The 25,357-nt window shown below is 44.0% G+C and overlaps 1 long non-coding RNA gene across 1 annotated transcript; it reads right to left on the reverse strand.

Annotated features, from left to right (window-relative positions):
* Positions 1-66: 66 nt before the first annotated feature.
* On the reverse strand, positions 67-25,142 carry LOC115471605. Its single transcript, XR_003942375.1, has 3 exons — positions 25,131-25,142; positions 9,903-9,908; positions 67-170 (listed from the first exon to the last, which is right to left on the reverse strand). It is a non-coding gene; the product is annotated as an uncharacterized LOC115471605 (long non-coding RNA).
* Between the last annotated feature and the right edge of the window lie 215 nt (positions 25,143-25,357).

Here is a 25,357-nt window from a genome sequence, read left to right on the forward strand (position 1 = left end):
GAGAGGCTATATTCTTTAAATGTATATATAATTTTCCAAATATATTTTCTCAAATGAATATAACGATGTGTATCAATCACCACTATAAGTTGGTTTCTTTGGTATTGCACCCTTCACTTTTTGATTCATTACTGCACGCTTTTTCTTAAGTTGCTTTAAAAGCGTATCTCCTCAAATGCACTGGTTGTACGCATATTTATCAACCATTCAAGAGTACGGTAAACGCTGGACACACAGCATTATACTATTATATATATTTTTTATTGTTATCTGTCAAATAAAAATCACTGAGAGAGAGTAATCCACCTAAGTGGATGAACACAAACTCCCACGTAAAAATAACAGTACAAAAAAAGAGTGGGAAATGGACCAATGACTCCAGGAAAACGGGAAATAAAATACCAAGGAACCACTTTATTCAATGACTCATTGAATAAAGTGGTTCCTTGGTATTTTATTTCCCGTTTTCCTGGAGTCATTGGTCCATTTCCCACTCTTTTTTTGTACAAATAAAAATCACTCACACTGCAGTCCCCATAGTTTTGTTGGTTATTTAAATCATTTTCTTTTCTTTTGTTTCTATTTGTTTAACATTCATCTTTACAAAAGAGAAAGCAACAACAAGTAACAATGCTAATCTAATACTTAGTGTAGTAAAGTACAAGTCTTCAGGTACTGCATTTTAAGGTGTCTTGAGTTTTTGAAGCGTAGATTTTGGTAAGGACGCATTTAGAGTCATTTCAAGTTGATGGATTTCTTCTTCAAGCTTAGCAGCTTTGGCATTGTTGGTTTTGCGAAGATGAGATGTGTAGCTAATTACTTCACCTTGCAGCCAAGATTTGTACGCTTCCCATATTGTTACGTATGATGGCACAGAGTTGTTATTACATTCATCTTTTAACGGAAATTTGACTTTCTGTTTTTTCCTTGTAGAAGCCATAGGGCTTCTCTTGGTTCATTCCTCACCGACAACATAAGGGGTACATTTACTTTGCTTATATATAGCCATTATTTGAAAATATTATGGTATTTTTTCAGAACAGACATCAATACATATACACAGCTTTTATTTATTTTTCAATTCCTTTTTATTTTTTTATTTCTCATTGACATCATTTATCATTTTATCATTACTTTTTAAATAATTTTAACTTCCACTCAATATTACTAAGTTAAGTTGATAAACCGCAATTCACATACATGCTTCTCTCATATACATCATTTTATAAATTTTAATATTTCATACATACACACATATACATATCTTTCTATTTGATCTTTTATTATATATTTAGTTTATGTAATCATCCATACCACCCCTTTTTTTAAAATTTTCTTTAAAAACGTTTCTATATATGATTTTATATTTTACTTCAATTTTTATATCTGTAATAAATTTTGATTTCTATGTAGATTTGTTTGACCCCTGATGCAGGCTTTGATGCTGAAACACAGCCGTGTCAGGTTGTTATTTAGCTATCAATAAAGACTTCCTGATTTCCTCTTCAACTCGTCCTCACTGTTTTTGTCCATTGCTTTTGCTGTACGTGAGGATTCTCCTCCACGCTTTGTGTTTTTCATGAGATTGATTTGAATACACTGCCTCCACTATATGCAAAATGATTTACCTATAATTGATACAAGGAAGTAGGTTGCTGTCTTTCTTTCCTACAAAGAAGAAACCGGACAGATGAAGCCTCTCTGCAGATTTTCTGCAATATAACTTGACATAGCCTGGGTCTTAGACACCAAAAGTTGGTAAACTCTTCCCCAGGGTGGCATTTTACCTGGTAAGAGATCAGTGGGACATTCATACTTCCAGTGAGGAGGAAGTGTCTCTGCTTCCTTCTTAGAGAATACATTGGAAAAGGCTACATAGACCTGGGGCAAGCCATCAAGAATACGTATGTCTACAGCGGCTAGGGTAACGACTGTTGTTACGGAGTCTAAACAACAATGGTGGCAGGTGTTACTTCAGGCGGTGATTTGCTGTTATCCCAGTCTGTTTCCGGATTATGCTTCTGTAACCAAGGTAGGCCCAAGATGATTGGATTTACGGATGTCTGGAGTGCAAAAAGACGATTGCTTCCCTGTGGAGGGCCTCTATTCTTAGGCATAGGGGTACAGTTCTGGCCTTAAGGTGGCCTTGAATGCTTCCATACACAGAGGAGACTGGGATGGTATTGGTTAAGTCCTTGGTGGAAAGTTTATAATGTTGGATGAGGGCTTCATTGATAAACTTCCCTCCTGCTTCGGAGTCAGTGAAGGCCTTAATGAAAATGAGAATGGAAAACAAAAATGAGAATGTCATAATGTCTTTGCATTGCTCCATGGTGTGACTACAGCTCGAATACTGTGTGTAATTCTAGTCACCATATCTCAAAAAAGATATAGCAGAATTAGGAAAGGTGTAGAGAAGGGCAACGAAAATGATTAAGGGGATGGAATGAGTTCCCTATGAGGAAAGGCTAAAGCATCTAGGGCTCTTCAGCTTAGCGAAGAGATGGCTGAGGGGAGCTATGATAGAGGTCTATAAAATCCTGAGTGGAGTGGAATGGGTAGGCGTATTACTACTACTACTACTACTTGTCATTTCTATAGCGCTACTCTTTCCAAACTTACTAGCACTAGGGGGCATGCAACGAAGCTACTAAGTAGTAAATTTAAAACAAATTGGAGAAAATATTTCTGCTTAATGTGTAATTAAACTCTGAAGTTCATTGCCAGAGACTGTGGTAAAAGCAGTTAGCTTAGCAGGGTTTGAAAAAGGTTTAGATTATTTCCTAAAAGAAAAGTCCATAAGCTGTTATTGGGATGGACTTCGAAAAATCCACTGCTTATTCCTAGCATATGCAGCATAAAATCTGTTTTATTTATTTTATTTTTGTTACATTTGTACCCTGCGCTTTCCCACTCATGGCAGGCTCAATGCGGCTTACATATTGTATACAGGTACTTATTTGTACCTGGGGCAATGGAGGGTTAAGTGACTTGCCCAGAGTCACAAGGAGCTGCCTGTGCCTGAAGTAGGACTCGAACTCAGCTCCTCAGTTCCCCAGGACCAAAGTCCACCACCCTAACCACTAGGCCACTCCTCCATTCCTTTTACTGTTCTGAGATCTTGCCAGGCTGGAGAGATGGACTGGATCAAGGGTAGGCAGGCTGGAGAGGCGGACTGGAAGAAGGGTAGACAGACAGCAACTCACATCAGGCAAAGCTAGGAGACCTGTTGCAATGGAAATGCAGAAGAATTCCAAGATCTTTTATAATGACCTCAGCTCATGATGTGATCAGTGGGCGTCCTGTCACTCTTCCGCCACTGGCCCTTTAAAACTGGGTTCCCAGTGCATGCCTAAGGAAGTAGGCATCAGCTGCTGTTGGAGGTCTTAGGGAGGAGCAACCCATATGAGCAGCAGTTGTGCCAGAGGCCTTACATAAGGAAAAAGAGTCAGGGTGTTTATTTTTACAGCAAAGACATTCAGCACGGTGGAGTTGGCACCTTATGAAGTGAAGATCACTGTTGTACCAGCTCCAGCCCTTCCACTATACTCCTCTCCTCTGAGCCATACCACTTTCTCCTCAAATCTGTGCTTACTTGATCTAACTGACCCTCCACAACACAAATTCTACAGCAGCAGTGGTGATAGTAATAAAATGTGGCAAAGAGAGCAGGCACAAGTTTGAGCATGGGAAGGAGTACAATTGACCTGGTGCTGGAGCAGTGTGCTTGGTGGCAGCCATGGCAGTTGGTTAGATTGGGACATTGTGTCTGGAATCTGTGTCCAGACTGGGCACAGACCCGGCTGCTCTGTTGTAAGGGGCTGTGCTGGTCAGTATTTTGTAGCAGTGTAATGAAGTGACAAGCCAGACCATGGTGCTGTCAATTGCAGGCCTGTGGGGCAGGGTTGGGGGAATGGATGGTCTGATCAAAAAGAGAAAGAGAGAGGTGTTAAGACAGAGCCAGAGGTGAGGTCAGACCTTTTGCAGCATGCCACAGTAGGGGACGTAGTGAACTGGGTGCAAGGCTGCAAGCCATCTGCTGGCAGGATAGAAAGAAGTAGCACATGTCAATGTGGTAAGAAGCTTGTGGCAGAAGTATGACACTTGACATTTCGCATTTTAGATTGTAAGCTCTTTTGAGCAGGGACTGTCCTTTGTTAAACTGTACAGCGCTGCGTAACCCTAGTAGCGCTCTAGAAATGTTAAGTAGTAGTAGTAGTAGTGTTTGCTTTTGCAGCTGCTGTGAGGAAGGAGTAGAGTCAGGTTGTGTTGCAAGCAAATTCTAATTGTGTGCTTATTAGCTATTTCATTAGTATTATGCTTACTTCTTATTATATCTTTGTTATTTGAATTTCAGTGCTGTTAATGTATATTTTTGATCCTCTTTCATGGTAGTCCTATTATTAGGTTTCAGTTTGCGGTATGTATTGTATTTATATTTGTACTTGTACATTTTACTATTGTTATGCTGCTAACAAAATTGTAAGTTTGATGTTAAACTGTATCTACTATACACCACCTTGGGTGAATCTCTTCATAAATGGGTTAATAAATCTAAATAAATAAATAAATACGCATGTGTAGGTTATCTTTCTTTAAATTTTAAGACAATTGCTGCTAATTCTATACCAATTAGTGACAAGAATTCAAATCCGGAGACAATCTGAGAAAATTGGGGATGTCTGGTAATCTTAGGCCTTTGTGTAAATGTGTGCCCTTATTTTAAAGATATCTTTATTAATGTTTTGCAACTTAAGAAACTAGCAATGAAACACAATAACAGAACAAGAGATGTCATTAGCAAAATTGTGCAAAAACACAAGGAAGTCCCCAATCCAACACCCATCTCCCCACCCCCCACCCCTCCAAAACCAACCCTGGGTAAAACAGATATAGAACTCACAGCAAAAGGTTCAGATTGCTAGGAGCAATTAAACATCCAAATTAATCAGCACAACAGACCAAACCTACGCAGTTAGAGTATCTAAAAAATGTGACCAAAGCCTAAGAATGTACCACTGAACCAGGCGTCTGCATATGTCTATCGAGAGTCTCTTCATCTGCAATAACTCATGCATATAATTCTGCCACTGGGGCAAAGTAGGAGCTTCAGGAGAAATCCACTGGATCATAATGCAGTGCTTAGCTATTAAGGAAGCTTTATGTAGAACAAGATCGAAAAATCATGTCTCTTTGTGAATCATGGTGACGTTGTCCCAACGAGCAGATCTGAGGCGTGTCCTACCAGAAAGAGTGATACATCCCACTCAAATGGTTCCAAACCTCTGCCACAGTACAAAAAGAAAAAATCCACAGACAGAATCCCGCTTGTAGTGACATACAATCCAGAGCTGGAAAAACTGAGGAAAATCATAAGAGATCTACAACCTATACTCCAGGAGGATGAATTACTGAAAGAGATATTCCCATCCCCACCAGTACTGGCCTTCCGACAGCCACCCAATTTAAAACACAAGCTAATCAGAAGTAAACTTCCTTCACAGACTGAAAAGGAACAGAAGGGCACACTTCCCTGTAATTTATCCAGTTGCAAACTATGCCAAAATATTTCACAGGACCCCACAGTCACCCACAAAGGAAAGACATTCAACATAAAGGGATCTTTCACTTGCTCATCTTCCAATGTGGTATATATCATTCAGTGTAAAAAATGTAATGAAGGATGCTATATTGGAGAAACAGGCCAGATGCTTAAGACAAGATTCAATTTACATAGACATCATATAAACAATGCTGGTGCCAGCAGGGTTCCCACGCCTGTTGGGCAACATTTCACAGGACCAGGACACTGCACCAGTGACTTCACAGTGAGAATCCTCAAAGGTAACTTTAAAACCATACAAGAACGTAAGACCTTTGAAGTCAGAATGATTGAATATTTTAACACCCAACAGAAAGGACTTAACAAGGACCTGGGGTTCCTAGCCCATTATAAACCATAAAGCTGTATGTCTCTGTTGATCACCCTCCCCTCACCTGTCCACACCTACCCTGTTAGAATACCAATGATATACTTTGATGTCCCCATGCATACTTCCTACCCACCCCCATCCTCCCACCCTGTCAGACTGTCATAGCAATGCTTGAATGTTTTTCACTTATATACACTGTCAGCTAGCACATTTGCTTATTTCTGATCTGACGAAGAAGGGCAACCTTCGAAAGCTAATCAAGAAATGTATTAAGTTATGTCCAATAAAAAAGGTATCATCTTATTTTCTTTTCCATGTTTTATTTTGTTTGATTTCTATTGATAACCTTAAGAGTGGACTAACACGGCTACCACACTCCACAAACCTCTGCCAGAAATGAATAGGAATGCAATCCGAAATGCAATGCTTATAAGAAGTATTATGGTGAGGTGACCATACTTGAGGCAGGAACAACCATTCGTCGGAAATCCCACCTTCCTGGCTCGGGAAGGATGAATATACATCCATAAAAGAAACTTGCAATGCAACTCTTCAAGTTGAATGCTCTCTGCAGATTGTAAACTGTGAAGAAATGTGTTGACATCTTGATAGTCAAAATCAGTAATCCAAAGTGCCACCACTTTATAGAGAGGATGCAAGCCCCAAGGTTTTAACAGATAATGATGGCACAAGAGCCCTGGTCCAGGGATGCTTATGTGTCATTGACACAGGACTGTGAACCCTTGGACTGCATCTGAAGCTGTGGCAGACAAGTCTTCTGTGCTGGCATAAGGCAGGAGTCTTGGCAATGTGAACCAAGGGAACAAAGGCAGACAGGACAAGGCAGGACTAGACAAGGCTAGACTAGGCAAGGCACAAGGGATAAGGCAAGACGGATGAAACAAGGACCGGATCCACACAAGGCAAGGGAAAGCAAGGAAACAGGGCTAGAACTGGAACCCAGACAGGACAAAGCAAGACAAGGAACTAGGAAAACTGGGTCCAGACAGGCAGCACAAGGGCAAGGGAAGAGCTGGATCCGGATGGGACTGGACAAGACAACGAGTAAGACAGACAACCTAGGGCCAGACACTAAATTCAAAGCAGGGCATGAAGAAAGGCAAAGTTTAGACAAGACCAGGCTAGACAGGGCAAGAACAAAAGTCCTAGTGTCACACTCCTTAGCTGGAAGCGCTGCGGCAGCAGGTGGGCAGGGCAAGCGGCAGCAATTGGGAGCCCGATTTACCTCCACTGTAGGGGGGCGTCGCATGGTCTCTGTAGCGCAGATCCAAGGCAGTAGGATGCGTGCTTGAGCAACTGACGAAATCTGCTTCCCTCCGGCAGCGTTCGCTTGGTCATGCCCTTGACGCCGGGCCGGCCTATCCATTTAAATTCTTGTGGCTCAGGGCATTCGGGGCTTCAGCAACGGCTTTCTTTCCCTGTTTGTTGGAGGGTTTTCTGAAGCTCTTGTGAGCATCCACTCAAGTTACAGAACTTTCTTGCTGTGAGTGTTTGCCTGAAAACTCCAGAGCCTTTCTTCTGTGAGCATCTGCCTGAAGGTACAGAACATTCTTATTGTGAACATCAGCCTGAAGTTGCAGAACATTTTAGCTGTGAGTGTCTGCCTGAAGGCTACAGAGCTTTCTACTGTGTGCATCTGTCTGAGCTACAGAATGTTCCTGCTGTGAGCGACTGCCTGAAGTTACTGACCTCCTTTACTGTGAATGTCTGAAATCTACAGAGCCTTTCTACTGTGAGCATCTGTCTGAAGGCTTCAGAGCCTTTTTATTGTGAGCACCTGCCTGAGCTACAGAATGTTCCTACTGTGAGCATCTGTCTGAAGTTACCGACCTCCTTTGCTGTAAATGTCTGTCTGATATCTGCAGAGCCTTTCAACTGTGAGCGACTGTCTGAACATTCGTCCAAAGTTACTAAGTCCTTCAGCACTGAGCTTCTACCTGTGTTCCCTAAGCATAACTGTGGTGAGCTTCTGCCTGAGTCCTTCTGCCCTGAACTTCTACTGTATTCTCTGAGCATAGCTGTGATAGTTTCAACCTATAGCTCTTCCACTGTGGGCCTCCGTCTGTATTTCCAGAGTCTTGACTCTGATCCCATCTTCTAGTCTTGGCCGGGCATCTACCTCTGGTTGGTGTTCTTCTGATGGTGATAAGTCCTACTGGCTGCCTGCACCTGGGGGCTCAACTCCCGGGGAACTACGGTTGGTCAAGTGAAGTAGTTAGGGGTTCGTCGGCCATTCTTAGTCCTTTCAAGCTAGGACTCTAGAACTCACTTCCCTGCAGTTCCTGCCCACATATTGCAGACCAGACTGTGTCACCTAGGCAAGGCAAGACTGGCCAGGTCCAGGACAGGGTAAAGTCAGGAAGCAGGGCAGGGCAGAAGATTGGCAGGATCTCTGAGACAAGGCAGGACTGAAATTGGGCAGGAGCTTGGAGACAAGGCAGGGCTGGAGCTTGGCAGGAACTTGGAGACAAGGCAGGGTTGGAGCTTGGCAGGAACTCTGAGATAAGGCAGAGCAAGACTAGGTCTGGGGAAAAGCTGGGTTTGAGGCAAGGCTGGGTCTAAGGCTAGGCAAGGTCCAGGGTCCAAGGCAAAGACGGAACAGGAATATGGCAGGAGCTGGAACACAGCAGGAACACATGGCCCAAGCAGACCTGTTGTGAAGGCATCTCAGAAGAGTACGGGATGCCCCTATCAAGGCGGCCGCTGTCAGAGGGAGGCATCACTGATGACTCCTGCCACTGGAGACACAAAAGAAGATGTCCAGTGCATGCCCTAGTGGGACTGGCACTCCAGAGTGGACTGCTGCCTGAAAGGCTCCAAGGGACGCTGCCCTGAGGAGCTTGGAGAGCCAGCATGGGACCAACCCCGATGCCCCCACGGCTTTGAGAGGTGAGTCGCAGCACAAGTCATGGCAAGAGCTGTGACATTATGATTCCACAAAAACCTGCGAAGGTGGTCAGTCCAGTGAAGCAAATTCTTCCATTGTGAAATCAGTGGCCAATGCTGGAGGACATACAGCCATTTTGGCAATAAAATCATTTTTAATAAATGAATTCTACCCCTCAAAGAAAGCAGTAAAGAACACCAGCGTGCACAGAGTTTCCTGGTCTCCTCCAAAAAAGGTGAAATATTACTGTGATATAAATTAGCCAAATTCCTGGGTATAATAAAGCCCAGATATCATAAGGAGGCATGGGCCAACATAAGGGAAAAGAGCCCTGCCAGTAGGTCTGTAATCCTTCAGATAAACTGAGGGACTCTGATTTATCCATGTTAATCCACAGCCCCAATACCTGGCAAAAATCTAGCATTGAATCAAGAGCATGCTGGAGGGAGAGCTAGGGCTCTATGAATGCTGCCAATAAATCATCAGAATATAAAGCTAAAGTAAAAGTCTGGGAGTCCACGGGCATACCCTTAATGGTGCGCTCCCGAAGAAGGCTGCAGGCCAAAGGTTCTATGCAAAGGACAGGTAATATAGGTGATGGGACAACCCTGGTGGGTGCCCCTCTGTATCTCAAAAGGTGCAGAGAGGATCCCATTTAAAAGAACCCATGCCCAGAGGTCACAATAGCGGAGATGCACCATTGACATAATAGTTCCTTCAAAACCAAATCTGCCAATACCTCCCATAAGTTAGGCCAAAAAACATGATCAAATGCTTTTTCTGTACCAAAGTTCACCAGGATAGTATCCTTCCCCTCTGCCTAGATAGAAGAAATGGCACCCAGCAGCCTGCAGACATTACACACTGCATTTCGGCCTTTTACAAAGCCAGCCTGATCAGGCAGAGTAAAATACCAGATACACGAAGTGCCAAAATTTTGGCATAGAATTTAAGATCTCCATTAAGGAGAGAGATAGCTCTAAATGAGCTCATAAGCACTTGGTCCCGACCAGATTTTAAAATGGGAATAACCATAGCACCTCTCATTGTTACAGGAAAACGCCCCACTTGAAGGGCTTCATTATAAACTGCCAGGAAAACTGGCAAAACATGAGGGCACAAAATCTTAAACAATTTGAGAGGAAAGCCATCAGGGCTTGGGGTCTTGAGAGGCGTGGAGGTCTGAATCGCATACTGAACTTCTCCCAAATGGAGAACGAATGCCCAAATATTTCTGTGTTAATTGAGGAGGAGGTAATTCTGTTAAAACGCTGAAATCTGGGGGATCTGGCTGTGATTGCACAGTAATAATGTTTTATAAAAATTACAGAACAATTTGTTGATATATTGATTATTCAAGGTCTGCTTCCTAGTGGGGTTCCACAGAACAGGAACAAAACAAGGACCCGTTACCATACAAACCAAATGGGCCAAACAAGTGCCCATCCAATTGCCATAGCGAAAAAATGCATACACCATTTATATATCCCTACACTATACGCTCTCTGTCAAATAATCTATTTTTGGTAGGACCATCAGAAGGGGAAACAACAATTTATTATAACGTAGCAGTGAATCAGTCCCATTTCTTCATTGGCCCAATTTTATAATTTTCATTCAATGTTCTGTTTAGTATAAACTAGTAAAAAAGGCCCGTTTCTGACACAAATGAAACGGGTGCTAGCAAGGTTTTCCTTGGAGTGTGTATGTTTGAGAGAGTGTATGTGAGAGTGACTGTGTGTGAGAGAGAGAGTGAATGTGCAAGTGTGTGTATGTGACAGAGAGAGAGTGAGTCTGGGTGCGAGTGTGTCTGTGAGAGGGAGAGTGTGTGTGTGTGAGAATGAGAGTATGTGCAAGTGCTTATGTGAGACACAGTGTGAGAGAGAGAGAGAGAGTGTGTTTCACACAGATACAGTGTGCGCGAGAGAGAGAGAGTGTGTGTGAGACACAGACTCTCTGTGAGACTGAGTGTATGAGACCAAGAGAGTGTGTGAGTGACTGTGTGACACATAGAGAGTAAATGTGATACAGTGTGAGACATAGAGTGTGTGAGAGACAGTGTGCGAGAGTGAGAAAGACATTGACTGTGAGAGAAAGAGAGTGTATCAGAGAGTGTGTGTGTGACAGAGATACCTCCCCCCCCCCTCTCTGGTGTCAGGCCCCCCTCCCTCCCTCTCTCTGGTGTCAGCCCCCCCCCCCCCCCCCCTCTCTCTGGTGTCTGAGCGTTACTGTGCAGAACGCTGAGCTCTGGCTGTGCTTCAAGGAACTGACCAATCCTATTTAATAGAATGCACCTCCAACATTCTGAAGCCGAGAAACCTCGTGTGGTTGGTCACTTCTGCTTGTGACAAACCTGGAAGTACGTGATGTCAATTCAGGAGATGGATACAGAGAGCAGGAATGCCTCAGCCATGCAGTCAGCTTCAGAATGTTGGAGGTGCGTTTTATTATATAGGATATAGATGTGCACTTAAGTCAATATTCAGGAGAAAATAAACAATATATACTGCAACACAACTTTATAAAGAGACTTTTTTTGCATGTAAAATGGGATTTACACATAGAAAATGTTTATAAAATTACTCTTCATAAAATACATCATGGCCATGGGTAATTGAGACTAGGGGAAGCTCTGAAGCAGAGTCAATGCTTAGGGCTACTTTTACTGATTAGGGGCATGCTAAATGCAAAAAAGCCCATTCAGTTCCCATGGGCTTCTTTGCATTCAGCGCATGCTAATCGGTAGCGCCACAGATCCCAGGTTGATCTGGTTCTTTCGACAGTTGGGAGGGATTTCTTGAAACAGGAGTTGTTGTGGGGAAAGATGTAGCTGTTTGCTGAACTGTTCACTTCATAAGTCTGCTGTTTTTGTAGTTGTAATGAAAGGATTCTTTAACAATACTGGGAACGGTGTGGGGGTTCTGGGAGAAACAGATATATTACTCGCCATTATGTCCTATGTTCACTTCTGTTGCTCTGATATGGTTTTACTTGTAATGACTTTATATTCAGTAAACAGATTCTTTAACAAAAACAAAATAAAAAAAAGGAGCCCTTGAAGGAATAAACATTTAAAAATGTGCTCAAGAGGATTTAGGTAGGATATTTGTTGTAAGAAAAATGGCCTAGAAAGGTGCAATGGAAAGTGAAAAACATGTTTTCTGTTGCAGGGCAGATACAATATAGTTTAGATTTTGAACCCATTAGGGTCAGTGCAAAGTACCTGTAATAGAAACTGTAAACTGCATAGTCGCCTCAGGGATCATTTGTGGTATATCAATGCTGAAAATAAATAAATAAACTGTGTGTGGCATAAGGCTACAGCAAATATTTTTTTCTGATCTTGAATACATATATATGGAGTCAATTTTCAAATGGCGCTTAGATGTCTAGCATTGTGCCAGATGTCTAAGTGCCACTTGACTTTCATTTCATCGGAGCTACTCATTTAAAACTAGGTGCAGATGTTGGCGTACGCCTAAATTTATATACACAGAAAAATGGGGCCCATAATGCACCTACTGTAGATGTAAAGACGCAGATGTTGAGTGCCTGTGTGCCTTGTTATAGATATTTGGGCTGGATGTGCCAAAACCATATAACCTGGCACTTTCAGGCCAAACACATATGCTAGAGATATAAGCACCCAATATCTGTGCCTATACGTCTAGAGTTGGTGCATAAGTGTATGTGTAGATTAGGCACATATTTTCAGTAGTGCACACTATGGGGGCAATTCTGTAACTGGGTGCCACAGATTAGGTGCCTAGATGCAGCAAGGGTAGAGTCCATGGTGTTGGTCTATAATGGCATCTGGGCACCAAGATTTTATTATAGAATACTAGTATAAGTTACCATTTATGTGCCTGCATTTAGGTATGCCTGCTTATACCATGTTAATAGCAGACATAAATGCGTGCATGTCAATAAGGCACTTCAGTATGTACTTTAAGGTGTTCTTTAATTTATGCATGTAAATGTTGGTCCTGTCCAAGCTCTGCCCATGTTCCTCCCCTGGGAATGCCACCTTGTATTTATGTGCTAAGCGAGTTGTGCATGTAATTTATAGAATAGCACTGAGCTCACACCTAGCTCTTAAACACATAAGTGTACATTTACCTGTGTAAGTGCTAGTATTCTGTCATTATATAATTTATGCATGCAAATGGCACTTAAATTTAGGCACCAAGTTATTCAGTGAGGGGGTATATGTGTAACAGTGCTAAAAATGCACCTTACTCTTCCTCCCCTATTGCTTCACACCCTACTTTCAAATTAGGACTCTTGAATGCACGCTCTGTCTGTTGTAAGTCCCCTCTTATTCAAGACCTATTTCCATTGCCTTCTATCACTGAAACTTGTCTCAGAGAAGGTGAAGAGTCCTACCTGTATCAAGTTCTCCCTCCTAACTTGTAGCTTTTCATACTGTTTGCTCCTCGTGAAAAGGAGGTGGAGTAGCGCATCATCTCCCCTCCTCTTTTCTTTGTCGAGAACTCCCTCCTCTTACCTGGAACTTCTTGTTCTCTCACTCACTGCTCCCTATTCACTCACTGTTCTTGTTTGTTATTGCCCTCCCTCTCTTCCTAGTCATCTTTGGGGTTCCCTCCTCATAGGCAGAAAAATCTCCCAAAAATAAAGCTTATTGATGTTGTAAACATCTCCTTGTATTTCTTTTTGTATTACTTTTAATCTTTTTACTATATTGTGACTCTTGACAAAGTCAAAAATGTACTTCAGCAGTAGCAATAACCATTTCTAGTTGGTAGCAATGCTTATTAAGGAAGCAATGTGAAGAGGGTCCCACTGACAGTGGCCAGCGTTTTGCTAAGAAAGCTGCTTCAGGGTTTAAGGGACCAACGTTACTGTTATATCTGCAAATCAGCTCATGTTCTTCTGCTCCAAAATTGAAAATAAATTGCCTTAAAGCTGGTACAGAGATACTCATACAGGGGTCACAGGCAGATCCAGTCCATTAGGAATAGGTTGAGCTCATATTGGTCTTGTCCTATTGCCTGTGCTTGACTATTAGGGGGAGGGGATGCACTAAAGTCGTCGTTAGAGCCGTTCCATACCGAATTCCATAGCGAATCGGTAGGGAACGGCTATGCATCAAGGAAAGGGAATGCAAATGAGCTACTCATTGTAGCTCACTTGCATTCTCTATTCCATTGTAAAACTGTCGGACAATCTGCCGGTCAAGCATGCGCAGAGCAGCAAAGCATTATGCTGGCTGCTCTGCGCATGCCAAATACGCCTCAAGTGCCAAGTGCTCGTCAGGAGCGTCCTTTATGGACGTTCTGTATTATAAAAAATGCGCTGTGATTGACTCAGAGACTTCCTGTTCTCTCAGCTGAGTGAAGCACGGCTAAAAAAGACGTTTTTATTATTGCGGAGGTGAATGAAGGCGAAAACGGACGGCTGTTTTCGATGGCCGGCCTCAACTGCACTTTTGTTTTTATTATTGCAGGGGGGGGGGGGGGGCGAATGACTTTTATAGCAGTTTTTCATCAGTTTTCAATCCCGCGCAGCCGCAACGAGAGGTACAGACCTCTTGTTAGAATTTCCAGCAAAGGCAATCGGAAAAGCTTAGTGTATCTCATTACAATACGGTTTCTACGCAGTTTGCTCATCTGCATTTCGTTTTCGTTAGCTGCTATCGTCGTCATAAAATAGCTTTTAGTGCATGCCAGGGTTTACTACTTGCTCGTTAATGGCTCATTATTGGCTCGTTAGGTTTAGTGCATCTGATTTTTACTTGTCCCCTATAGTTTGGAGTTTGAATGGGTTTTGTGTGTTTGATAAGATAGTCTAGTGGAGTAGCCTTGTTAGTCTGTAGTAGCAAAATGTACATGGCAGTTTGTGGCACCTTTACAAACTAGTTTATTAAGGCAGGAACCTTTGAGGACCAGGTTAGGACATACATTTGTTGATGTGAATTCCTATCCGTGAAAGCTCATGCCTCAGTAAATCAATTACCGCTAGTATCAGTGTAGTGTGTTTGATAGTTACATAGTAGGTCAATCCTTTGTCTTCTTTCAACCTAAACTAAGTCCAACCATCTCCCAATTTCCTATTGATTCCCTCTATATTAGAGGGTAGAAAAAAGAATGTTTTGCTTACATAAGAATAGCCATACTGGGTCTAGCCCAGTATCCTTCTTCCAAGAGCTCTGGCAACTTCTCTTCCCTGGCACTTCCCTCAAGAACTGTAGCCTCAGTCGCCACTCCCTTGGAGACTTCTTGAATTGGGGTCTCTCTGATCTGTTCTACCTCAGGGCATTTAACCCCCTCCCTGCATGAGCCCCACCCCTCTGACCTCAGTAGGTTTAACTCCACCTACCCCATGGGCGTAGTTTGGGGGGACGAGGGAGCATTGCCCCCCAAATGCAGGGCCGGCACAACGCTGCAGGCAGCTCTCCATCCTGCTCTCAGCTCCCTGACCGACAACCCTCTCCGTTCCTTCCCCCCCCCCCCCCGCACGTTTAACCCTTTTATTTCCAGTGGCAGCGACGGCAGTGAAGAAGAAAGCACTGTGGGCTCGCCTCCAGCTTCTCCCTTCTCTCACACAGTGTCCCTCCCTCGCGGAAACAGGAAATACATCATCGCAGAAGGCGGGACACTGTGTGAGGGAAGGGTAAAGCTGGAGGTGAGCCCGCAGTGCTTTCTTCCTCACTGCCATCACTGCCACTGAAATTAAATGGGTTAAATGCACAGGGGGGGGGGCAGGAAGGAATGGAGAGGAAGGCTGTCGGGGAGCTGAGGGAGGGCAGGGAGAATCGCTGGACATGGATGGGAGGGGAGGGCAGGGGGAGAGAACAGATTGCTGGACATGGAGAGGAGAGCAGGGGAAGGCAGGGGGAGAGAAGAGATCACTGGACAGGAGGGGAGGGCAGGGGAGAGAGGAGAATTGCTGGACATGGATGGATTTAGGGGGCAGGGGAAGAGAGAAAATTTGCTGGATATGGATGGATGGAGGAGAGGGCAGGGGAGAATGGAGAGTTGCTGGACATGGATGGATGAATGGGGGCAGGGGAGAGAGGAATTTTGCTGGATATGGGTGGATGGAGGAGAAGGCAGGGGAGAATGGAGAGTTGCTGGACATAGATGGATGAATGGAGGGGGCAGGGGAGAGGAAATTTGCTGGATATGGATGGATGGAGGAGAGGGAAGGGGAGAATGGAGAGTTGCTGGACATGGATGGATGGATGGAGGAGAGGGAAGTCAGGAAGAAGATGCACATGGATGGAGGGGAGGAAAGAGGAGAAATGCTGGGCATGGATGGAGTAGAGGGCAGTTAAGAGAGGAGAAATGTTGGACAAGGATGGAGGGAAGGAAAGACAAAGGAAGAAGATGCACATGGATGGAGGGGAAGGGAGAGAGGATGGATGGATGGAGGGGAAAGCAGGGGAGAGAGGAGAATTGCTGGACATGGATGAATGAATGGGGGCAGGGGAGAGAGGAATTTTGCTGGATATGGGTGAGTGGATGGAGGAGAGGGCAGGGGAGAATGGAGAGTTGCTGGACATGGATGGATGGAGGGGAGAGAGGAGAATTGCTGGACATTGATGGATGGAGGGGGCAGGGGAGAGAGCAAATTTGCTGGATATGAATGGATGGAGGAGAGGGCAGGGGAGAATGGAGAGTTGCTGGACATGGATGGTTGAATGGGGGCAGGGGAGAGAGGAATTTTGCTGGATATGGGTGGATGGAGGAGAAGGCAGGGGAGAATGGAGAGTTGCTGGACATAGATGGATGAATGGAGGGGGCAGGGGAGAGGAAATTTGCTGGATATGGATGGATGGAGGAGAGGGAAGGGGAGAATGGAGAGTTGCTGGACATGGATGGATGGATGGAGGAGAGGGAAGTCAGGAAGAAGATGCACATGGATGGAGGGGAGGAAAGAGGAGAAATGCTGGGCATGGATGGAGTAGAGGGCAGTTAAGAGAGGAGAAATGTTGGACAAGGATGGAGGGAAGGAAAGACAAAGGAAGAAGATGCACATGGATGGAGGGGGAGGGAGAGAGGAGAAATGCTGGACATGGATGGAGGGGAGTGAAGACAGAGGAAGTAGATGCACATAGATTGAGGGAGGGGAGTGAGGAGAAATGCTGGATATGAATGGAGGGGAAGCTGCTGAATTTAAGGGCTGGATCGGAACACTTTGAGGGCAGATACTGAAGGAAGGATAGGGAGAGGGCTACAGATGGTAGACAGGACGTATAAGGACACAGGAGGATGGTGGACATGGTGAGTGAAAAAATATCAAATGGAAAGATGACACTGCATAAAACAGAAGACACTGGGACCAAAGCGAATAGAAAAACTAAATGATCAGACAACAAAGGTAGAAAAAAGTATTTTATTCAGAATTTATTAACTGGAATATGTCAGCTTTTGGAAATGTGCATCTGTGATAATTTGCATGTAAGTTTCAATTTTTCTAGTATTGCTACATGCCGATTCTAACTTATTGAGGTAACTTTCCAATTCAGTATTTTGCCTTCATATTTTTTTCTTTCTAGTTCCTTGTGTCATATCTGTTGTCATGTGTTTTTCATGTGTGATCAAGGTGCAGTATTCTGCTAGTGTGTAGTATCTGCAGCCCTTTTTGTTTTGTTTTTTCATTAGGTAGTGTACTGGTGTTTTAGAGCCCGGTGTAATTACAGTGCTGCCTTTCCACACATAAGGTTGTAGCTCATCCTGTCCTTGGAATTAGTGCTGTTATGGTTTGGTAGTGTTAGGAGTGTGTTTTTGCACAAGTTTGTGTATAGTGTTTTGCAGTGGAGAGATTGTGTGTTGGCCTTACTGAGGTGGCACCAAAACATCAGAAAGGGTTTTAGAGTTTAAATCATAACACACTACCTCTTAAAGGATCTACATATAGAACTTATGCATTTCTAAGGTCTACACTGGCATGGTATGGGAAAGGGGGTGAGGAAATACAAATGGAGAGAAAGAGGGAGTGCTGGGTAAGGAGGAAAGAAGGGAATACATATTCATTATGGTTATTCCCAAAAAAGTCAGCTCTTTCTCCCTTTCTTCCATCCTCCATATTAGCATATTCATTTGCATATATATATATATATACACACACAAATTAATATGCTAATATGCCCCACCCCATCCTTTGCCCCCCCCCCCCCAAATGAAACAGTCAAACTACGCCCATGACCTACCCTAAGGTAGCTTACTCTCAGTCTTAGGCCCAGATGCACTAAACCTAATGAGCCAGCAACGTGGTTTTTAAACTAGTTCTAGCCGGTTTAGCGAGCAAGTAGTAAAACGAGACATACACAAAGAGGTTCTCTGAGCCATTTTCCTGTCACAGTAGCAGATAACAAAAAAGGAATGCAAAGCTATTATAAAGAGCTAATTATTATTATAATGTGCATGCAAGGCGATGCACAGCCGTTTTCTGACCCCATGCACAAAAGCAGTTCCTACCTTTACCATGGAAAATCTAACGGGAGGTCTGCAGCTCTTGAATCCCTGGCTGGGCTGTGGTGCAAGGAAGCTGATCTCTCTCACCCTTCACAGCGTGTTTAACTGACACCAGTATCAGCTAAACGCGATGTGATTGGTGGGTAGGCAGGCAAATGCTATAGACAGCTATTATACATGCAGCTTGCTCGGTGCCCATTGGAAATCTCCCTTGTGCCCGTCTCTTCAAGAAGTGATTTCTCATTTTTTTAAAGGTCTGGTTTGAAATAGATTTGAACTCCAACAGAAAACTTTTTTTTTTAATTTCATGACCCATTTATACAGTCCTGGTCTTTCTCACCAATCACAGTGCGTTTAGCTGACACCAGTGTCAGAAAAATGCACTGTGACTGGTAGGCAGTCAGGCACGTCAAGGCAGGCAGGCAAGTTCTGTAGATGGCTATTATATACGCAGCTTAACGCTTGGTTGCTCTGCGCATGCTCAGTTGACCGACTGGGTGGAAGGAGATCGCATGCAAATGTGCTAACAGTGAACAGCTCATTTGTATACGATTTCCTTCATGGATGCCCATTGTTTACAAAATCGGTAAGCAGCAACCGGGGATCAGTAAGGGAAGGGCTTTTAGTGTAGCCTTAGTGCATCTGAGCCTTAGTGAGGGACTGAGCCTTTGGGAATCAGGCCATCTACCACAGGAACCTAGGCACCTGGGTTCTGTCAGTGGCAGAAGAATATTTTTTGTTTGGGTGGGCCAAACAAACCTAGTTCTGTCCAAGACACCTATTTTCCTAGCTGCTAATTGGTATGGCCAAAGCCCCTGTTGCCCGTGCCATTCTACTGCCTATGGATTCAGTTATAGAATAGGGTCACACTGCCTGGTATCCAGGCAAAGTGTTCGTGGAAACGTATTTTGTGCTTTGAATGATTGTATTTGTTTGTATAGGTATTTCATAGTGTGAAATGTTGGGGAAACAGTTTTGTAAATTGTTTATAATAAATGATGTGATATGAAATTTTTTCTATTATTATAACTATTTTGGGGAAATGATATGAGTATGTTAATAACTATATTGAAATTATTGTTACCCTTTATTATATAATTTGTATTTGCAGGCACCTAAATAGAGGCATCCAGTTATGGAATTACCCCCTAAATCTTTTCCAAGGTTCTGGAATTAATTGCCAGAAAAGGTGGTAAAAGCAGTTAGTCTAGGTTTTATAAAAGGTGTGGACACATTCCTGGAGGAAATCCCTATAAACTGTTCTTATCTAGGTAGATGTGGGGAAAGCTACTGCTTGCTCTGAAGGGCCAATTCTATTCGATATCTTTGTAAGCAATACTGCCAAAGGGTTAGAAGGAGACATTTGCCTTTTTGCAGATGACATGAAAATCTGCAACTGAGTGGATACCCTGAGGGAAGTAGGCAAAATGAGAAGTGATCTAAAAAAACTTGAAGATTGGTTGAACACTTGGCAATTAACCTTTAATGCAAAGAAGTGGAGAGTGATGCATTTGGGATGCAAAAACTCAAGGGAGCTGTATGCAATAAGAAGAGAGAGGCTGATGTGCACAGTCCAGGAAAGAGACTTTGGGATGTTAGTGTCTTAGGATCTCAAGGTGGCAAAACAATGTGACAAGGTGGTGGCCACAGCCAGAACAGTGCTGGGTTACTTAGAAATGGGCATAACCAACAGGAAGGAGGAAGTGATAATGCCTCTGTAGAAGACGCTGATCAGGCCTTATTTGGAGATATGGAGTATCATGTTCTCCTTTGGAAGCCATATCTTGCTAAGGACTTAATGAGGCTGGAGTTGGTACAGAGGAAAGTGACCAAAATGGTGTGAGAAGAGACTGGAGGTCCCAAATATGTGTACTCTATAGGACAGGAGGGATAGAGGGGATATGATGCAGACTTTTAAATACTTGAAAGATATTACAGAATAAACAAACCCCTTTTCAAATGGAGGGAAGGTGTAGAACTAGAGGACATGGTATGAGGCTGCAAAGAGGTAGAATCAGAAGCAACCTCAGGATATATTTTTTCATGGAAAAAGTGGATGCCTGAAATGCCCTTCTGAAGGAGGTGGTGGGATTCAAAAAGGAGTGGGATATACACAGTGGAGCGCTAAAGAGAAAAAGTCAGCACTCAAGAAAAAGACCTAGGTGCCATTCAGGCTCATTTCCAAAAGAGAAGGACGCCCATCTTTCGACACAAATTGGAAGATGAGTGTCCTTCTCCCAGGATCGTCCAAATTGGTATAATCGAAAGCCGATTTTGGACGTCCCCAACATCTTTCTGTCGCAGGGACGTCCAAAGTTCAAGGGGGCGTATCAGAGGCGTAGCGAAGGCGGGACTTGGGCGTGCCTAACACTAGGACGTCTTCGACCCATAATGGAAAAAAAAAGGGCGTCCCTGACAAGCACTTGGACTACTTTACCTGGTCCTGTCTTTCTTATGACCAAGGCACAAAAAGGTGCCCGAAATGACCAGATGACCACCAGAAAGAATTGGGGATGACCTTCCCTTACTCTCCCAGTGGTCACTAACCCCCTCCCACCCTTAAAAAATATCTTTAAAAATATTTTTTGCCAGCCTCTTTGTCAGCCTCAGATATCATACTCTGGTCCATCACAACAGTATGCAGGTACCTGGAGCAGTTTTAGTGGGTGCAGTGCACTTCAGGCAGGCAGACCCAGGCCCACCCCCTCCCTACCTGTTAGGTTTGTGGAGGAAATAGTGAGCCCTCCAAAACTCACCAGAAACCCACTGTACCCACATCTAAGTGCCCCCCTTCACCCGTAAGTCTATGGTAGTGGTGTACAGTTGTGGGTAGTAGGTTTTAGGGGGGGGGTTGGGGGGCTCAGCACACAAGGTAAGGGAGCTATGTTCCTGGGAGCATTTTATGAAGTCCACTGCAGTACCCCCTAGGGTGCCCGGTTGGTGTCCTGGCATGTGAGGGGGACCAGTGCACTACAAATGCTGGCTCCTCCCACGACCAAAGGGCTTGCATTTGGTCGTTTCTGAGATGGGCGTCTTTGGTTTCTATTATCGCCGAAAATCAGAAACGACCAAGTCTAGGGATGACCATCTCTAAGGACGACCAAAATGTCAAGATTTCGGCATCCCCGACCGTATTATCGAAACGAAAGATGGACGTCCATCTTGTTTCGATAATATGGGTTTCCCCGCCCCTCCATCGGGACGTTTTGTGAGGACGTCCCTTTCGATTATGCCCCTCGTAGACAATACACTGAAATCTTTTGCCCAGTGTGTGGTGGCGGCCAATAAAGCAAACAGGATGTTAGGAATTATTAGGAGAGGGATGCAAAATAAGACCAAAAATATTATAATGCCTCTGTATCACTCCATGGTGCGACCTCATCTTAAGTATTGTGTTCAGTTCTGATCACCACCGTATCTCAAAAAAGATACAGTGGAATTAGAAAAGGTTCAAAGAAGAGTGACCAAAATGATAAAGGGGATAGAACTGCTCCCATATGAGGAAAAGCTAAAGAGGTTAGAGCTGTTCAGCATGGATAAGAGACGGCTGAGGGGGGATATGATTGAGGTCTACAAAATCCCGAATGGTGTGGAGAGGCTGGAGGTAAATCAGTTTTTCACTCATTCAAAAAGTACAAAGACCAGGGGACACTCAATGAAATTGCATGGAAATACTTTTAAAACAAATAGGAGGAAATATTTTTTCACTCAAAGAATAGTAAAGCTCTGAAACTCGTTGCCAGAGGATGTGGTAATGGTGGTTAGCATATCTGGTTTTAAAAAAGGTTTAGACAAGTTTCTGGAGGAAAAGTCCATAGTCTGTTAATGAAATGGACATGGGGGAAGCCACTGCATGCCCTGGGATTGGTAGCATGGAATGGTGCTGCTAATTGGGTTTCTGCCAAGTACTGGTGGCCTGGATTGGCCACTGTTGGAAGCAGAATACTGGACTAGATGGACCACTGGTCTGACCCAGTATGGATACAAAGTATGGGGAAAACCTGCACTGTACAAAAAGTATAACCCTAAAAATAAGACATGGAGAAAATAACCTGCACTGTGCAGTATGTGATCACCGCCCCCCCCTCAAAAAAAAACAACAACACTAAAGCACGGGGAAAGTGGTGCCCTAAGTCAACTTGCTTTGGAGATCCTCTGCCACCCACCCCCACATTGCTTCCATCCCTGGTGCCCCTCACGGATCCAAAATTGTTCTCCACCCCCCTGGTTCAGTCTCTCTTTCTCCCATCCTCTTCCACCGCAATCCTGTACACTTTATACTTGGTTGCCAGCACCCGCAGCATGAACAGACATCTTTTGGCCCACCTTTGTGTGCTCCCTCTACCGCATCCTGCTTCCTCTGTTGTAGTTTCCTATGGGTAGGATACAGCAGAGGGAAGATGCAGGTGCAGACAAAAAGCTGCCTATCATTCATGCTGCTGCCCCTGATGCTAGCAACCAAGAAAGTGTACAGGACCATGGTGGAAAAGGGAAGGTGAGGCACTGAAAGTGACATCAGAGACTGAGGATTTTGGCACCCTTTATCACCTGGCGATGTGAGCCAGTGCCTCACCTGGTCCCATAGTTAAGTTAAGCCGGCCCTGACCCCCAAAAACAAATGTATGTGGAAAGTAACCTGCATTGTATGGCAGGAATAACCCTCAAAAACAAAGTCATGGGGAAATTCATCTTTACTGCATGGCAGCAGTGGTCCCTCTAAGCTGCATGCCCTTGCACCTATTTTCAAAGTGCTGCCCAATTTTGGACTGCCATGCAGCATGGCACTGTTGTCCTCCCTCTTCCCCCGGCAGTCACGTACCCAGCTCTACTCCTGTCCCTGTACTTACTTCCCCTCGTAGCTTTTAAACTAGAAACTGGGGGAAGGCCGACAGTCGCTCAAAAGCGCATGGTTCAGGATAAGGTATCTTTCAAAGATATCACCAAAACAGGAAAGATAGGGTATCCTGATAGTGAGGTTGCAAAAGAGACCATAGTACTTCAGGTGTCCTTAAATAAAAATAAAAATCGGACAAAAGACTGCAAATTAATACTGTCAAGTACTGAGCATGATGTAAATAGGAACAACAAACATAGTTTGAAATGTCTATATGCGAATGCCAGAAGCCTAAGAAATAAGATGGGAGAATAAGAATATATTGAACTAAATGAAAAATTAGATATAATAGGCATCTCTGCGACCTGGTAGAAGGAGGATAACCAGTGGGACACTGTCATACTGGGGTACAAATTATATCGTAGTGATAGGGTGGATCAAATTGTGGAGGGGTAGCATTGTATATTAAGGAAAGCCTTGAATCAAATAGTTTGAAAATTCTGCAGGAAACAAAACACATCTTGGAATCCCTATGGATTGAAATTCCATGTATATAGGGGAAAAGGATAGTGATAGGAGTGTACTACTGTCCGCCTGGCCAGGATGAGCAAACGGTGCAGAAAAGTTAAAGGAGATTAGGGACGCAAACAAACTGGGCAACACAATAATAATGGGTGATTTCAATTACTCCGATATTGACGGGTAAATGTACCATCAGTGCACACTAGAGAGGTAAAATTCCTTGATGAAATCAAGGACTGCTTTATGGAGCAGCTGGTACAGGAGCCGACGAGAGAAGGAAAAATTCTAGACCTAGTCTTTAGTGGATTGCATGATCTGGTGTGGGAGGTAATGGTGCTGGGGCCACTTGATAACAGTGATCATAATATGATCGGATTTGATATTAGCTTTCAAGTAGGTATACATAACAAATCCAATACGTTAGCGTTTAACTTTTAAAAAGGAGACTATGATAAAATGAGAAGAACGGTGAAAAAAAATTAGAGGAGTGGATGCGGTGGTCAAAAATTTGCATCAGGCGTGGATGCTGTCCAAAAACACCATTCTGGAAGCCCAGGCCAAATATATTCCGCGTTTTAAAAAAGGAGGACAGAAGACCAAACGACAGCTGGCATGGCCAGCATAAGGAATGTCAAGTCAAATGCAAAGTGCTGATAAGGAAGGCTAAGAGGGACTTCCAAAAAAAGATTGCGTTGGAGGAAAAAAATAGTAAAAATATTTTTAACATATATGGAGGGGCATAATCAAATGGCGCCGGCCATCTCCATGGCTGGCTCTGCAAACGGGCGGAGCCAACCGTATTTTCAAAAAAGATGGCCTGCCATCTTTTTTTTTGATAATATGGTTGGGGCCGGCCAAATCTAGACATAAATTTTGAGATCGCCGGGTTTGAGATAGCCAGGATCAGTTTTTGCCGATAATGGAAACCGAGGCCGGCCATCTCAAAACTGGCCAGATCCAAGGCTTTTGGTTGTGGGAGGAGGCAGCATTTGTAGTGCACTGGTCCCACTAACTGAATGTAAAAAGCCCTTCCCTTACCAATCTGGAAAGGAATGGGCTTTCATGAAGGAAATTGCATGCAAATGAGCTGCTTGCTATTAGCTCATTTGCACACGATTTCCTTCCTAAGGAGGGGAAGCGACGGCGCAGTTGAGGACGTCCTTCCCTGCAATGGCAGTTGAGGATATCCTTCTCCGTCCTTCCCTGCAATGGCAGTTGAGGATATCCTTCTGTGTGATGGCAGTTGAGGACGTCCAAAATATTTCTGTGAGAAGGACAGCCATGCCTTTGCTATGCCTCTGATCACAAGTAGCAGCAGTGGGATTTGAACCGGCCACCTGTAGATTGCAAGACCAGTGCTCTAACCACTAGGCCACTCTGCCATTACTCCATTCCACTCCCTTGAAATTTGGCATGGGGGGAGCATTTGAGGACGTCCAAAATGTTTGAAAGAAGGACGTCCACAGCTTTGTTATGCCTCTGCTGACACATACATACCTCCCCCCCAGCGACCTGCATACTGCCCCCCCCCCCCACAAGGATGGCCAAATTTCAAGGGAGTGGAGAAGTGGCAGAGTGGCCTAGTGGTTAGAGCACTGGTCATGCAATCTAGAGATGGCCGGTTCAAATGCCACTCCTGCTACTTGTAATCCAAATAAATAAATAAAAAGGGTGTCAGAGGCATAGCAAAGGCATGGCTGTCCTTCTCACAGAAACATTT

Source organism: Microcaecilia unicolor, chromosome 6, assembly GCF_901765095.1.
Source record: "Microcaecilia unicolor chromosome 6, aMicUni1.1, whole genome shotgun sequence".
NCBI classification, from domain to species: Eukaryota; Metazoa; Chordata; class Amphibia; order Gymnophiona; family Siphonopidae; genus Microcaecilia; species Microcaecilia unicolor.